Source organism: Anser cygnoides, chromosome 5 (genome assembly GCF_040182565.1).
Source record: "Anser cygnoides isolate HZ-2024a breed goose chromosome 5, Taihu_goose_T2T_genome, whole genome shotgun sequence".
NCBI classification, from domain to species: domain Eukaryota; kingdom Metazoa; phylum Chordata; class Aves; order Anseriformes; family Anatidae; genus Anser; species Anser cygnoides.
The window spans coordinates 30,162,719-30,178,403 of record NC_089877.1 but is presented as its reverse complement, the minus strand read 5'-3'; the positions used below and the strand labels follow the sequence as shown (position 1 = coordinate 30,178,403).

General features: G+C 38.3%; 2 protein-coding genes across 3 annotated transcripts in view; both read left to right on the top strand.

The window, feature by feature from the left end:
* The window catches only part of SYNJ2BP (synaptojanin 2 binding protein), a 135,859-nt gene that overhangs the window by 104,816 nt on the left and 15,358 nt on the right, over positions 1 to 15,685 (top strand). For both annotated transcript variants that reach the window (XM_066997759.1, XM_066997756.1), the window contains one exon: positions 4,082 to 4,170. The gene's annotated coding sequence lies outside the window, so the exon portion shown is untranslated. The remainder of the gene's footprint in view (positions 1 to 4,081; positions 4,171 to 15,685) is intronic.
* Positions 1 to 15,685, top strand: part of COX16 (cytochrome c oxidase assembly factor COX16) — a 44,129-nt gene that overhangs the window by 13,086 nt on the left and 15,358 nt on the right. The gene's annotated exons all lie outside the window — the stretch shown is intronic.

Sequence of the window (15,685 nt, the reverse complement as noted above, 5' to 3'; positions counted from 1 at the left end):
TCAAGGGAAGCGTCACTGAATTAGGCAGTACATGAAAGCTCTGAGGGGAAGCTACTGCACCCTGGAGTTCTCTGAAAAGTTAAAAGAGGCCATCTGGATTCTGCTCCAGCCTGTACTAGTTAAGGCTGCAGCATCTCTTTTGCATTTTCTTCTTCCTTTCATTATGATTTTATTTAGGAATACGTGCAATTTAGGTAAAGAACGATGCAGTATTGGCTGAGAACTACCAACACCAACTTTGGGCTAGTTGTAGACAGACAGATTAAAGCAATGTGTTTCATTAGTTTTTGTTTCTATGCCCATAAAGAGTTAAGAACCATTCTAATTCACTAAGACAGCATAAGAGATTAGAATGTAGGCTTGTTTTTCATTTTTAGTTAAAATACTTTAAAATCTACATGAAACTCAGGAAAAGAGCCTTCATCTGAGTAATTTAAAAATGCTATTAAAAATTCTGACAATCGTAATATGTTTGTCACTGGTCAAAACCATGGTTTTTATGGTAGAGTAGAATATATTTTCTTAGGTAATACACTTTTAACTAGCATAAGCCCTTATCAGAAAGGGGACAAGTGCTCCTTTTGGGGGGTTGGGCAGTTGTATGAAAATTGCAATAGACAATAACAGAAATAGGATTTTATTTTTGTTACAGTTGCTCCTTTTGAATAATAATGGTGCTTAATTAAATAATGCTTTTCCTATAAGGAGCTAATAACACTTTCACAGAATTTGAATGAGTTAAGCTTCACAGCCTTAGTGTCAGAAAATTATTTTATTATTTTATTTATTTATTATAATTATTATTTCCATTTTACTGCTGAAAAAAATTGAGGTTGCAAAAAGTTAAGCAAGCCATCCAGATGTAGGCTAGGATTTGTAATACCTGAGTGCCTATCTTTTTTGATTGTATATTAAGGATGTTGAAAGTACAGTACACCCCCTTCTGTGAGCATGACTCCTAGATAGACAGGACTTAGTTTAGCATTTTAAATGTACTAGATATACCACAAAAGGAGCATCTATTATCCCTTCCCTTTAAAACTATTTGTCCTTTTCCTTTTTCAGCAAATTAGTTCCTATGTTTTAGTGGCTGCCACTTTCTCTTTGTATACTTGTAATTCAATGAGCAAAAGCTGCATTAGTGATATCACCTATGTTATTAATGTCAAACTGGTTTACCATGTAAAACAATGTTTTGAAGAGCATTCTTTGATAAAGAAACAAAAACTCAAGAGTGGTTTGGATTTAGAGGAGAATATGGTTTGGCGATGATGCCGTGGGTTGGGAGTAGGATTAGGGTTGAGAAAGAAACAGAGTTTAGAGCTGTAGCAGGAATGGAGCTGGGAAGGGGCTACCAAAGGGTGCATTGCAAAAGGAGCTCTGTCCTCTAGGTCATCAGGGCCATGCCTTGGTATCTGGGGCTGAGGCTCGACTGATGACTGGGGTGAGGGTTGGTACAGGGACAGAGCTGCAGTTGGAGAGGGGCTGGTAGCAAGAAGAGATGTTTTATCCAGTTAGATATCAGGGCATTGTTTGAGTGCATCTCTTTCAAAAGCCAAAAAAAAACAAAAAAACAACCAGACAAACAAACAAAAAAAAAACCAGCGTTTTGGGTATACCTTAATTTACTTGGGATACCTAGATCAGCTGTATTCCCTCAGGACGCCGGGTGTCCTGCATTTAAATCAAACTTGTGCTGAGGCACTTATTGATATAAATGCCTGTTTATGCCAGTCAGAATTCTCCTGAAGCTAATCAAGGATTTCTACATTATCTATTGTTGCCAAAATGTCCATTAATGGAGAAATCATTAGGTTAGGTAATTGTTTCTTTTCTGGGAAGAATTTATGCAAATTGAAATTGGGTATAGCAAACCAGGTATGCTTACGGGAAAATCACATTGGATTAATGGAGGAGAAATGAGTAGTTTTGTATAGGCATCTTTCCAAACACCTTTATTCTCAAACAGAAAATCAGGCCCTTTCTTTGGCTTACTTTAATGTCGTGTATGTAATTGACTAGTGATACTTTTTTAAGAAGTGTTTTAAAACAGAAAATGACACTTCTATTTAATAAACTGAAAATGTTTCAAGTATGTAATAATTTTTGTTTGCTTGTTTGTTTACTGTTGTCATTCAAGGCATGGTAGAGACTTGCTGTTTCAGATCTAATTCTGGATATAAGAATCTTGGACAAGAGTAATGACTTCATGGTTTGTATCACTAGCTGATTGTTACTGTGAAGGGCTGAAGAGAAGCAACGTTTTAACTACCTCGGGAAATTTAGGCTTTCTTCAGTCCCTCAGCAAACCCTTTCGACTAATAAAACGGAATTTTTATTTTTAAGTTGGTATGGCTTTGTTGAAGTGGAGTTATTGTGAGTCAGGTTCTCAGAGTACAGGGAGGAGGTAGGACCAAGCAAGTTCCTTCAGGGCACATTCAGCAGGAGCACTTCTAGGAAACCTAGAGTCTCTAGATCATTTTGTCAGGAAGCAAAACATCAATGGGCCTTTGAAGTCTGCAAATAGTTCCTATTGCGGAATATATAAGAGCATTACAGTACTGACTGACCTCTTCATGATTATAAGCTATGTAGATTCTGATTCACTTTTCCTTCTATTTTGTCCTAAACAAAGTGAGTGCACCTCTAAAGTAGAATGCTAAGAAATTCTGATAATGTTTTCTGTCTTATTGAGGTATTAAATGACTGTAGAAAGCAGTCACTGAATTTTAGTGGGTCTCACTTTCTCTGTAAAAGGAAGATAATTAATGCTGATCTAATTTACATAGAGAATAGGGTACTTAATTCAAATAGAATTATTTAAATTCAAATGAGTATTTTTTTTTTTAAAGTACTTAGGTGAGATCCGGTAGTTCAAGTGTTTTGGGTCAGGGTGAAATATTTCAGGTGGAAATGGGAGCAGAGAAATGACCTGTTTCCATGAGACCTTTGTATCAGGTGAGATCATAACTGGCATTTGCCTCAGGAATGTCCAGGAAATCAGTCCAGCATTTTCTTCTTATTGTAAGTGAATATTCAAGAAGGGGGATCTGCCAATTTGAATGCATTTGTGTGTGTGTTTTTGTTTTTGTTTTTTTTTCCTTTTAAATAATGTGTTTAACGCTAGGTGAAGATTTAAAAATAAAATTGATGAAGACCCTGAATGGGTCTGTAGCATTTAAAATTCCAGAAGGAATGCAATTTTTTTCAAACTTACAATTGTAGACTGTCAACAGAATGTCCCCATCATTGAATGTATTGTTATATCTACCTGAGCTAGATAGAGCTGCTTTACTGTAGCTGTTTTGTTCATCTTATTTGAGGACCTGCAGCTGTGTTAGAAAATACTATTTGCAAAGCTATCAAATATAGTAAGGATTTACTGGGATAGCAAACAGTATTGTAGTAGGATGTAAAGGTGTGATTTTCACATTTTTTTCCCAAATTAGCCAATTGACTGAAGATTGCAAGGTGTTTTTATTGCAGTTCTTAATGGATAAATATCTGTGCTTGAAATCGTATTATACCTTGGTGTTCCCAAAGATCATAAACTCTTGCCAAAACTTGAGTGACTTCACGATTTCAAGGAATAATCTGGATAGGTGAAGTCCTTGTAATTGGCTGGACTGGAGAAATACGTGGTGTTGTAGTTCTTATGGTAACTATGGGCGTGACTATTGCTGCCTGCTCAGGTCATACCATTTGCTCAGTTGTCTTTTATTTTCTGCAGATTTTCTGCTTGATTTTATTCCAAAATCATCCTCTAGACTGCCAGGTGTGTCAACACCCCCTTCCAGTGTTAAGGTCACGATAAGTGCTAACAGCGTTAATTTAAAATAGTCTAAATTGGAGTATTTGTATTATTAGAGTTATGTAAGTGAAATTAAAACATTCAGTATCTGCTCAGCTAACTCTAAATGTATGTTTGTGATGCCGTGCACTGTCTAGGATTCATCTTGCTTGTGTTTCCGTTGTCTCGAATGAAATGCCTAGTTTGAAATAGCTATCCAGACAGCTATTTCAGATAGCTAGGTGGTTTGAGACAGAAATGCCTCCGCAATAAGCTTAATTCCATTTTCAGGTAGATGCTTGAGGAAGATGTTCTGTTTTGACTGCAGGAAAAGTAGAGGGATTGAGCTCAACGCTTTATTGTTACCACATTTCAGTGAGGTGAGTTGCCATCCTTTGCATGCGAATATATTTAATTTGACCAGTGAACGGTAGGTGATGTAAACATTTGCATGACTTCAGATGCAGAAGAGTTAGTTCAGTTTTGGATGCATATCTTAAAAGTAGTGTTTCTTGCCTCAAGAAATACCTATCTATCTCTGTTCAGTGAACTCTAGGAGGAGTTTAAACAGAATCTTCATGCTTCAGAGCAAAAGTTTAGATAGTTACAACTAGGTAAGATGAGGCTTGCCATAAATGTTCTTTCCCTGGAGCTTCATTGGCAGACCAGTAGAAATGGGCTGGAGGTGAAGGAACTCTTTTCATCTGCTGAACCTCTTTGGGGTATAATGTGATTCTAGAGAGTTTCCTTCTGCCTCTCCCATAATGCCGTAGGAGGTAGCGTTAAAAAGATCCTGTTTGATTCGAGTGTAAAAAAAAAAAAACAACATAAAAATCTCTTTAATTGATGCTTGATGGATTTTTTTTGGATGGGGAAGGTATCTTTTCTAAACGTGTCAGCAAGGAAATACGGAATAATTTTAGTGTCCATGTCTGTCACTGAACTTGGAGGAATAATTGTCTTCTCAACTAGCATTTATCTAGCATTTATTTATTTATAATGCACTTTCATGCATTTAATTGGTTTCAGTAAGCTAATTACACGAGCACAGGGATTGATTTTTTTTTTTTTTTTTATACTTAAGCAGGTCAGGGTGGCCTGAGTCACAAGTTTAATGAAGACAAACTAATTTGGCTAATTTCCTTGTGTAAGTTGATTTAGGTGATTTTCAGAGACTAAATTAATTAAAGAGCTTGGCCCTAGGTCCTCTAAAAATTAAGAAAATAAAACACTGAAGTGTTGCTTGGTTCTTTAGAGAATGCAAAGAGGCATACATTTATGATTGCTTATAGCAGAAAAAAATCTTTGCCCGTCATTTGTCTTTATGTAATGAAGAACATTTTGCTAAATTAAAGCAGACGTTGCTTTTAAGCATGGCCTGCTTAGTGGAGGGTTTTAGAATTGGATGTTAAGTGAAGCAGCCTGGATCCTGTTGGCAAGGGGGAATTTGGAAATTGCTACATCTTTTGACCGTGGTTCAGAATTATCCAAGGTAGTAATTTCAGTCCTACAATATGGCACAGAAATGAAGGGGTAGCAGAGCTTTTCGTACTCTGTACTGTGGTGTTACCAGATGTTCAGACATCAGTTTTCTGCTGTTTCGGTTCAGTCCAGAGGGACTGTATGGAAATAAGCTCTCTATCCATGCTGTTCTTGAAGATTTTGAGGTCCAGCTGCTAATGTTGGGCTTCATGTATTTTTCATTGATTTCAGGAAAAACTAATCCATTTTGCTTGAGCTCAGATTACTTTCCCACTTCATCTATAAACAGCTGTTTGCTGAATTTGCTGTACCAGACAGGCACGTATATTTTCATTTTTCAGACATCCTTTTGGTTTAGCGTATTAACAATCCACAAGCCAAATATGTAGTCAGCCTGATGCTCAATAACAGTTTTGTTGCTCCATTCTGAGGCTGATATTGTGTACATGCTTTAGAACGGCTTCCAGTGATTGGATCCACCTAGTCCCACTGGTGGTGATAATTGTCACCACAAACAGCTTAAAGCACTGTAGGACAGCCTGGAGATAATGTAGTGCCTGCACCTGCCCTTTTCACATCATCAGGTTTCAAGTTGAAGAAAAATGAGACCCAGTCCATCTAGCCTGTTCTGATGAAACCAGGAGACCTGTCAATACCAGAAGACTTCTACTAATAACCAGAAACAGCTATGGGTGCTCAGAACCTCACTACAGTTGTTAAAAGTTGGGGAAATCTCATTAAATCAGGATGTGATGATGATAATAATACAGTATTATTTGGTAATATGCGTTCACTGAGGAAGAATTAAAGTGGTACTAATTTTTAACTTTGAAATAACTTTTTTATTTTAATGAATATTTTGTTTCAGTCTGGTAATATTGTGCCAGCATATTTTTTGGCAATGAATGTGAAAATGTATTGTTAATGATACTGAGTTTGGCCACAGACCTTAAATAATAATCTTCAGAGTTTCCATGATAAATTATTTCACTGAACCCTTGTCAAGCTTTTTTCATGGGTTTCTTTTGTGAAGGAAAGCCATTACCTATTAGTGTCTGTGTATGCAATGACTACTACTAGTGTAGAAATCACTTTTTTTTTTTTTCTACCTAGGATGCTAGGATGTCATGCTGTGTCTCATTTGTAAGGGTGCATTAACAGACATTATTTGAATGATATTAAAATGTCTTTGAGAGGTGGAGAGGTGTTGTGTCTTTAACTCAATTTTCCCACTCTGTGTAAAAGATTCAAGGGCTTAGTATCTGTCTAGATCTAAAGGTTTTTTCCCTAAAACTTCCATTCCATAGCTGCCTGTGTATCACCGTTGGACTGAAAATCTGTTATATCCCTAATACTCTGCTTTTGGCCAAGCTCTCTATTACCAGAGCTTTTATGGTGCTGCATAGCTTGGCATCTATTAAATCTTTTAGGTTTCATTAAATAGATATTCCTCAATCTGCATTAGTGAGATGTGATCTCTGCAAAGTGAGCTGATGATTACAAGCTATGAGGCTTCATGCAAAATGCCTGTAGAAGCATGGATGCTTTCTGGTACCTTCTTGTTCAGTCAGAAGGCCCTTGACCAAGATGTGGACGAGAGTTTAAAGGCAGATTTAATTTTCCTGGGAAGCTCTTCAGCCTTTCCTGTTATTTGTCTGTAGTTACTGCTGCTCCAGTTGCTGCCTAGCGTGTATCCCCCTTCTAGGCATCTCAATCTCGCTGCCTTTTTTTTTTTTTTTTTTAAATTTCCAAGTTTAATTCATGCTGCGGATTTTGCTGTGCAACCGGGTGCTAGATCCCTGTAAGTCTAGTTCTGAATCTTGAGATGTGTGCAGCAGCAATGTGACCATTGCTATGTTACTTGTCCTGAACTAGTAAATATCCTGGTGGCCCCACGTGCTGTTCCAGATTTCTTGTGTATGTATGCATGTGGGTGCACTCAGAAGATTGCTGTAGAGTGAATGCTTCATGTAAGGGCTTGCTCAGTTTTCTGTCCAGGAAACTGGGGACGCATTTTGGATCCTATCTGGCATATCTTACTCAGGAGTTCTCAGTAAATGCAGCATGCTGGGTGTGTTCTGCACGGCTGCACGCAAGGTAACTGTTTATTTGGAAGTGTGACAGTCCCAGCACACGCACACACATTCTGCAGGATTTCCAAGCATCTAGCTACCGCGTCAGAGCTACTGCATGACTATGCTGCCCAGCATCTGGAAATTCCAGGCAAATGGCCAAATTTCTCTTTTTTTTCTGTCTGGACAGAATTTCTGGGTGGAAAAAAAGGGCTGCGTCTGGAGAAAGCTGGACATCTGGCAGCTTTACCTCAGATTACTGAGCTTCTCTGTGACAAAATTTGAAATAGAGTGCAAGTATTCTGAGTTCCTCATTTTTAAACAGAAGCCATTTTTCCATTTCATAATTCTTTATGGTGTTTCTTTTCTGTTGTCAAGATTAGATTCAGATGAAGAGAAGGCTATTAACTGGAGAAACTCATTCTGCTGCCATTGTAAGTGGAACTAATTTCAGTTTATAAAATGTTGATAGATTTCAGATTTTTACATTTTATCCAGTACCAAGAATTCTGTTTGGTTGTTTTAAATCCTGTCACATTGACACAATTAATTACTAGTATTTCTGCCTTGCAATTGAAGTGATTACAAGTGTGTAATTTAGCTTCAGGCAGCTTTTAGCCAAAACATATTTAATATCCAGCTGTTTTTCCCCCTCACCTCCCTCAAGCACCAGAAGACAACTAGCTTTCCAGACTCCTGTTGTGAAGCTGATGGCACTGGTCTCAGCAGATTGGAGCTCAAGCTCAAGTACCGAGGTCCCAGTCCCTAGACCAGGATTTTCTGCTGCTTTTGACTTGAAGGTCTCTATGTTTTTTACCAAGGAAGTGTTGAAAACACTTTGCCTGGGAATGAATGTTTCCATTTTAAGCGTGATCTCTGTCTAAGTGCACCTTTCCTTTCTTCTCCTTTGTGTTTTGAGGCTGGAAAGTCTCAAGTCAACTGGTTCTGTTCCAAGCTACGGTTACGTGGCAGTCTGAAACAGCAGAACCCAAACTCTTGTCTGGAGTGCAATTGCTAATGAGAAGGGAAAACACATAATCTGTCTCTCTTCAAGTATCTGCCACTGCACAAGGCATTTATAGTTGTGCTTGTGATTCAATAGGCGATATATTTTCCCTGGAGTCAGCACTGAGCCTCCTGTAAGTTGTGTCAGGCAGTGCTTAACTGCCTTCTTTTGATGGGGCATAAAAATGAGACTTTGCTTTTGGAACCTTAATGAGTACTGAAATTAATGTTGTAGCTGGTCTAAGAGTGTCTTGTCCCTACCTGGAGGGCAGCTTCAGGAGGGTAGAAGGCTTTTGAGTTTGTTGTCCCTGTGCGGGTAGACTGGCAGCTCTGGGGCCAAGAAACTCATGAGCTCTCTTTAACAGTCTGTCCACTTTTAAATCCTCAAAGAATATGTATGCTTTTCATACAGCCTTCCATCCTCTGTGATGATTCAGAGCAGGAGGCTAATTTAGGTATTCCCAAAGGACTCTTTCTTTCTTCACTGATTATGGAGAGAATGTAGGAATGAATACAAGCTTTGCAGATACTGCATAGAGAAGAGAGAGAACTTGTCTTATTAATATCTTAAGTGTATGAATTAAAATGTTTTTTCATTCATAATTCACACTGAACTTAGTAAAGTTGTGGGTGGTTTTTGTTTTTTTTGGTGTTGGATGTTTAGCCCTTAAAGTACAATAATAGCCAGAGGGCTTAGGGATCTGCTTTCTGATAGCTGTTGTTGAGTCTTACAGTATTTTTTTTTTTTTTAATACTGGGAGTATGACATATTTCTTTTATGGTGTTTTTGTTTGTTTTCTACAAATAGATATGTTACATTTGAAACAATACCTTAAGCAACAAGATCCAACTGATCAGAATGCCTACTGGGAAATGGGAACTGCAGATTTTCACTTAGCATAATGGAAAAACAGTAACTTTGTTAGACATGTTTTAAGTTTAATTATCCCAGATCTATCCCAGATCTTATCTTTATAACTTCCTTTAATATACCCCAGGTCTTATAATGATAACCTCCTCTAATATACTCATCAGAATTTCTGGGACTCTGGCAGGTAAATGTGTTATTTAAAAATAGTGGCAAAATATCTTTTAAAATAAAAGAGTGCATAATGTACAAATGTGCTACAAATTCTAGTGATTTTATACATAAGTTAGTGATTGAAATATGGCTAATGTGGAAGATGAAAACCTGTGGGTGCAAAATAGAAGAACAGAATTTTTCTTTTTACTGTAAAACTTCACTAGATGTCAGTGTGGAAAGTATTTTTACTTAAGTGCTATGTAAGCTGTAGAGTGAGAAGCTTTCTTAAAGGCAATAATTCCTTTAGAACATGGAGATTTAGGATGGCAGTTATAAAAACTTGGTAGGTTTTTTTTTTTTTTTTCAAAACATAATTTATTTGCAGAGATGCAGTTTCAGGACAACCAAAGCAAATTTGCTAAGTTCACAATGAATTCCCAAAACTGTTTCTGTTAAAAGCGCCTTAAAAAAAAAAAAAAGTCAACATTGTTTCAGTACTTAGAGAGAGTTTTGAGACTTGTATTGTCTGTGAAAGTGGCCTCCTAAAACATAACAAAAAACAATTTTATAGGGTTAAAACCCTACACATATATATTAATATTGCTGAATGTATTGAGTCAGCAAAAGACAATGTATATTTTCTTGCAATTGTTTTGTGAAAGTTGGAGTTGTTTATATGAGGGTCGCTAGTATATTTTCTCTTATATATAAGTTTGATTAAGGAAAGCATTCCTAATCTCTAAGTGTGCTTGTGCATGTGTTTAACTGTAGTATGTGTTTGTATGACATTTGAAAGTCAGCCCGCCTATGTTCCTACAAGGGAAAGTTTATTTATTTGATTGCTTTTCTGTTTTTATTGAAACTTTGGTGCCTTTAAAGTTTCTCCTATGAAACGGTTACAATTTTTTTCTTTAAATGAGCTTCTTTGTGTTTCTGAATTGATACACAGTGCAAAAGAGGGCAGTTTGAGTATTGTGCAGTGCCTTTGGTTTGGCTATATTATTGGTGAGACTGCTACCAGAACTGGGTTACCAGGACGCATATACTTGAGCAGTAAGTGAAAGAAATGTACATGGGTACGGGTATTTCTCCTAAAGTACAGAACTGAGGAGGACACCCTCTTCCATCCAGATCTGACTGCAAGTACATTGATGGAAAGGTTGAGACCAGAGGAACATAGACTGCTTGCATGCTGCCTTCAACTACCAATTCACAAATTTTCTCTTGAAGTTGCTTGCTTTTAACAGAAACTTAAGGGATCTTCCTGGTTTTTAGAGTTACCACAAAGAGGCTGATTCTGTCCAAGGCTAGCATATGACTAAGGGAGTGGGAAGGAAGATCTTAAACTGCATGTGTGTTATTTTCGCGGTTTTAACTTGCAGTGTAGGCACATAGCTGTCAAAAAAGCAATCTTTTCAAAATAAGGTCAAGCATGGTGACTGCAGGAGTTGCATCCAGAAGTTGTATTTTGTTGGTTTTAGGTCCAACCATTAAGTATCCTTCCCTTCACCAGCATCACAAACTCACTCTGTATGAGTTCTTACATATACACTAGGTGCACCTTCAGCAGGATGTCTGTTGTGCTCAGAAACCTGGTGCAGATGGAACCAATTAACCCTATAATTAGCATATGGGAAATCAATTTTTAGTAAATATGCAAGAAGTCTTATTAAAGTTCTTTTCATATTTGTGCATTTTTTTATTCAGTGTAAAGCTTTTGCTTTTGTCAGTAAAGATATGACTCTCAATGCAAGAGATCAATGTTTTCAGGTTAGAATGGGACGTGCCTTTTGCATATGCTAGTTAATTCTGTATTGATAATAACTAACACGGTGTTGGGCTAACCAAAATAGGCAGAAAACACACTCAAAAATGTAAATGTCAAATTATGTATTAACAGCAGAAGCATTGTAAAGAATTTTGACAGGTTTGTTAGGACGTTGCAAAGTGCTCACAGGTAAGTTAAGGTATGATGAAACCCATATTTAATGAGTTGAAATTTTTTAGTAGATTTTATGAATTTTTCATAAATTATACCCACTTTGAGGAAAATTGTTAAGTACTGCTTTTGTAGCATTTCCTTTTTCTGGACTGATACCTTAAGGGCATTTAGTTTGTGTCTTGTATTTCACAGTGTTTAAGTGGCTGTAACAGGGCAGGTATAGCATACTAAAGAGGCTTCACAAAGGCACCTTGAGAAATTATTTTAATATTTTTGAAATAGATGCCTTACTCCTCTTGCTGTTTTCCCTGGCAATGCCTTGTAATAGCCAATTCAACAAATCCTGCAATTCCATTCTTCCAGGTTAAGAATCTCCTGTTAGTGACCACTGGTCTGCATTTTGGCCCAGAGGCGAGGCAATGCCATTGCCTTGCTTTTCACCTCTTTCTTTGCTAATAGATTAAAGCATTAAATCCTTGGACAGTAAAAGCAGGCTGAGCCATTTTTGTCTTTCTTGCATAGTATAGTTTACGTTGGGGTCTTAAACATGGTTTTCCAATCCACCGGAAGATCTTACACTTTTGTTTCTTCTTCTGAAGGAGCTAAAAAGGAGATTTGGGAAAAACTGCACACAATACTTGGCAAGTTCCTCCCCCTGTACCCTGGCTACAGGGGAACCAAGGCATAGCAAAGCTCAGGAGTGCCAGCCTTGAGATCCTGTACCAGAGGGATCCGTCATTCTGACCTCAAGGTGATAGCAGAGGTGGTTGGGTCTATGCCTAGGACTGATTCATCTTCACACACACAGCAAGATGCCTGTTCTCTTGCAGGAACCTTTCACAAAAAAAAAAAAAGGGGGGGGGGGGGTCTTGCTGTTACTTCTAGAGTTGTGGCCTTGTTTGTTTGTTTGTTTGTTTGTTGAATTTCCTGTGTTGGAATACTCTGTTTTGTACCAGAAAGAACATTTTTTGCACTGAATTTCAGTGTGAAATGAAATTTATGGTAGCATATGCAGAGCCAGGGTTTAAGGCACTAATTTACGTTTTATAAATCAAATAAATAAATGTGCACCTGCAAAATCAAGCAGGATGTGAAAGCATACAAATCATTGATTAAGTGCTTCAGTACTTTTTTCTCGGAAATGAGAGCTAGAGAACCCTTGTTAGTTTTGATGATCTTATATGAAGAAATCTAGATATACTTAAGTGCTTGCTGATGAAGGGGAAGGTTTCATCTTTGTATTAGCCTTTAACATAATAGCTTGCATTTCCCTTGGCATTATTATGTGAAAATGTGTGGTCTGGAGTTTGGGATTGTAGGTTTTATGTTTTTTTTTTTTTTTTAAATCCATCTGGAAGCAAGTAGAATATTTGGATTTTGAGAGATCACTGGCACATCATGTACCATAACTGTGGGAACTGCTGCTGTAATAAGATTTTATATTGCTCCTTTGGAAATGTCTGCATTGATTCCTGTCAGAGGCTGGATGAAATATTTTTTTGTTTAACTGTCTGTGTTCTATGCAGATCTTAGGGAAGAGTCAAAGGACACAAACCCGAGTTGTAGATTTGGTCTCAGATGTCTCCCCAGTATTCAGAAGTATTCCTGTCCAAGCTTATGCAGTAGCCTTACATAAGTGTTTTCCATGTATTAAATATTAGGAATAATGTAGTTAAAGAATGCTGGGCATGAAGTTGCATGTAACAACATGTTTTCTCTTGCACTTTCCTCTTACTTACGCTTTGACCTTTATTTTCTTAATTCATTCAGCAGAATGACACTTAGTTTAGCTTTTACGTGGCACTGCCCGAGTCCTGGGATTTATGCCTTGTTGTCTACAACTTCTCAGTCTGCTCATAAACCACAAGTTGCAATATTTATGACATAGACTTCTGTAACATCTTATGGGACTCTCTTCTCAAAAAGAAGATTTAAGTTGATCCACGCAAGATTGCTGATTTTCCATTTAGAGGAGCAGGCGTGTGATAAGCGTATTCAAAGAAGATGTTTTATTGGGACGGCCCAAAGTGGTGGTGCTGGTTCATGCTCAATTTAAAAAAAGGGTGGGGAGGACAAAATGCAGAATTTCACGTAAACGGTCATTCTGTGGACTGTCTGTGTTGTGGATACTGCAGAAGCATTGTGTCCCATCTGTTTGTGCTGGTGTGAGCAGATGGGGGGGGAGGAAGGAGGCTTAATTCACATTCATTAAAGCCAATCCATCGTCCTTCCTCATTTCCCAAGTAAAAGCTGAAATCTTTTAGTGGGATATTATTTTGTGGGGGTTAGGGTGTAAGAGAGGATACTCGCGTGTTTGTAAAAATAACTTATTTGTTTTAGGGTAGAAACATCTACTGTCTTCTGGAAATGTTTGTTAGAGGGAAGGTTTTGTAAGACTTTGGTATACAAATATTTGGTCAGGACATGCCAGTCTCTGGACACGAGTATACAGTGTACTGCACTGACTGATGCGAGAGGAGACTGCTAAAAGCACTCCTCTCCTCATGGCACGGTTGTCTCCTGGCAGTTTCGTTGTGTAGCATGAGGGAGCCCATAATTTTAGAGCATGTAATATACTCAAGGCTTGGTTTGTACTAAAGCCCATGGCTACAAATAGTAAGTACATACAGACAAGTAAAGCGTTATGGTTGTAACTGAAAGAGTGGCTGCCTGTGAAGGTGGGCTACTGAAGTTGCACACCCAGGCGTGATAGGGATGCTACCCTGAAAATCAGAACATGAGTCAGCCTGTTCCTCCTTTCTGAAGGCTGAATGGGGGCGATGCGGCTGATCTGCTTCATATTCCTGTGCTTAACATTGAAAGGGGACAGTGGTGTTACTCTCCGGGCCTCTTTGTGAAAGAGCTATCCTTTACATATCCTTGAGGTAAAATTGGTGACATTCACAGATCTCACAGTCACTCTCTGTCTACATTATTTACTTCTAAACCAAAATGAACTGTGGTCACTGAAGACCAGCGCAAAATTGTTAGGCAGAGAATTTTTAGTAGCAGCACATTCAGGTCTATAAATATGCCAGAAATATTTGTGTCACAAATAAAAATTTCTCTTTACCCAAGAGAGTGAAGGGAGGCTAACAGTTCTTCGCAGCACGCTGCAGGAGTCCCTGGTCTGGTGGGGGCTTCAAGCCCAAGGTATTCCTGCTTCGTTCTGCAGTGATGCTCCTCGTCTGCACCCGGAGGTCTGCCTTGGAGGGAAATACGTCAGCTGGTTCTAAGGGAAAAACCAAAATGTCAGCCTTAAAATGAGAAGTGATGGCCACGTTTTAACAGGATTTAAGGTGCTTACAGCTTCAAATAGCTGCCTACTAAGATTTCTGAGAATATTTTTGGGCTTAACCCATATTACCTTTAGCCACCTAAGAATATTTTTAAAGTCATTCTCTCTGAGAATTTTGAGAACCTTTTGAAGTTTAGTAGGGGTAGGTCTGAAAGAACAGGAGACAAAAATGGGACAAAATTCTGATTTGATACCTTTTAAACTTTTTTTGAGGTTTGTCTGTGTACTTGTCCTTGCACTTCCAATTGACGTAATGTGAAGTAAGCCTGTATAGAGCAAAATACTCTGAGAATGTTTCACTCACTTTTTTTACAAGTGCTACACAATTGAAGTAGGGAGGGGAAAGCCTGCCTTGGAAAATGGTATTTTCAGTATTGGTGTCCAGGCCTTGCTGATGGCTTCTCATGAAAGCTGTCCAAATACTTGCATCAAGTATTCCAATACGTTTTCAGTAAGAATTTAATTTAAACTTATTCTCTAACTGAAAGAACAACATGGGTCTTTGAATTCCATATTTAGTGACAGAGCTTGAATTTAAATGGATCTTAAAGGATCTGAGATTTTTCCCGACAAGCAGTAGTCCCCTAGTGTAAAGGGATGTTGCCTTCTGCTCCTTCCTGCCTCCGAAATAATGGTGCAGAGGACAATGCTAGGCTGTGAGGGCATTTGGGCTTTGTGTGCTTCCCCCATCAGCTCTCATAATGGGGATTTGTATTCATAACGTAGCTGATGATTCGTTTGCCAGCACACAGCTGAATACTTTTAGCTCATTCAGCAGTCTGCGTGTTGGCGCAGCAGTCCTAGTGGAAGCAATCTGTATGTGCTTGGGTCCGGATCTTGTGGCAGGTGTGCAATATATAGACGCTACTCCTTTGGGACAGGCACTTCCCTGGCTCAACCCACACCGTGTTCCCTGGTTATGGTCCGGGATCATGGCTCTTACTGATGCTCATCTGCCGTGTCAGAAAGAAAATAGGACCATTTTGCTTTCCTGTTTTTGTTGTAATGTCGCAAGGATAGTGCAGCATGGTACAAACACCGTGAGATCAGAGCTCTATAACATACTTTTCAT